Source organism: Urocitellus parryii, unplaced genomic scaffold (assembly GCF_045843805.1).
Source record: "Urocitellus parryii isolate mUroPar1 unplaced genomic scaffold, mUroPar1.hap1 Scaffold_53, whole genome shotgun sequence".
NCBI classification, from domain to species: Eukaryota; Metazoa; Chordata; class Mammalia; order Rodentia; family Sciuridae; genus Urocitellus; species Urocitellus parryii.
Window position 1 is genome coordinate 161,062 of NW_027554068.1, and position 1,668 is coordinate 162,729.

Sequence of the window (1,668 nt, forward strand, 5' to 3'; positions counted from 1 at the left end):
TTTTCAGGACCTTTGGAAATAAGCTTCATACTTTATATTCTCACTATTTTGTGTGTGTGTGCCTTTTTTTGTGTGTGTACATGTATGTGTATGTGTGTATAGCTGTTGATAGTATATAAAAACCCTACTTTGCTGACAAGATTGAGGTCATCATTGCTTCATGTTCTCCTAGAAGACTTGCTTCCTTGGGATCTTTTCCACCCAAGGTCACTCACACTCTCTTCTTTGTCTTCCCAGGTGGAGACCATGATTCGCTCCCAATTCCTGGAAGAATTACTTTCCTCCAAACCATAAATGAATATCTTGGACCTAACAAAATTGCTAAAGCAGGAGAAAGGACTCACTCCTGACCAAGTAGAGATGGGAAAGGGGGTCTCCCAGTGCACCAGGGTCCGGGGGTACACCAGTCATTTAAAAGATGTATAGACACCTGATAAACAAGTGCAGAATCACCAGGAACACCAGGGGAAAATCAAAAGGTAGAGAAGGGAGAGATGGTCACCAACTAGAACTACAGAGGTAGAAGCACAAGTTTTACTAGGATTTGGGGAAGGAGACCAAGTAGATAAGGAAGAGAGGAGTATCTGATAGAGTAGGAGAAAAAGGGACACAAGTAGACAGAAAAGTGAGTGGCCATGGGTGAACAAAGGGGCAAGAGATAGTAAGTAGATGAGGAAAGGGTCATTATCTATCCCTATTCTGCCTGTGATACTTGGCTTCTTGAGTGAGACTGCTCCAGGATAGAAGATGTAGATGATGACAAAATGGAAGGGGACAAGAGAGTCAGGGATGAGCTCAGGTTATCAAGCTGAAGAGAAGGCCAACATAGCCTCAGTCTGTCTCTCTGAGACCAAGATGGGTGACACTTCCAGTTCCCAAATCCTATTCAAATATACATGTCCTGAGTCCCTGTGGCCCTTGTCATGCATGATGAAGAGTGAGCCAGTGCTCATTTCCTCTTGAAGCTGGTAGAGAAACACTTCCTGCCCTGGATGGAAGTAAGAGGGTGCTTATACCTCCAGATTATGGTATGTCCCATCAGAACTCAAGAGCTTTCAAGGTAGCTGCCTGCCAAGGTAAACACAAACAACCATTGCACTGATCAGGTGATCAGCATGGAGACCTGGCCCGAAGAGGTGACTTACTAGGCTTCCTGGGACTTGAAGCAGTGCAGGGAACAGACCCAGAGTTGCTGGGACCAAAGAATACTAGTATCCTTCTGAATTGTCATGGATCTCTCTCATTGGGAGCCATCCAGTCTACTTATCCTCCCCAGAACATCAGATCCTCCTCTGTAAATCTGGGGAACAAATATGTAGTGGAAGCCAAAACACCTACTCCTACTGGGGGGTCATGTGAGACATCCAGTGCATGCATTGGAGACAATGACCTCCAAAGCCTTGACTTGCTCCTAGCATCCCAGCACTACCTCATTCCTTGTGCACTGTCCCATGGCCAGAAACCTCACACAGAAACTCTCTGCTCAGAACATCAAGCACACCAGGCCCCTGCTGTCCAGAGGAGGCTTTTGTCCCCATCTCACTCCAGCACCATCTACAACCCTGGGACTATCCCAAAGCCATGGAATTTGCATGGAACTCCTCAAATTCCATCCCCCTCCAGTTGCCAATCCAAAGAGTGAGCTGGATATTTAGTCATGTGGAAATC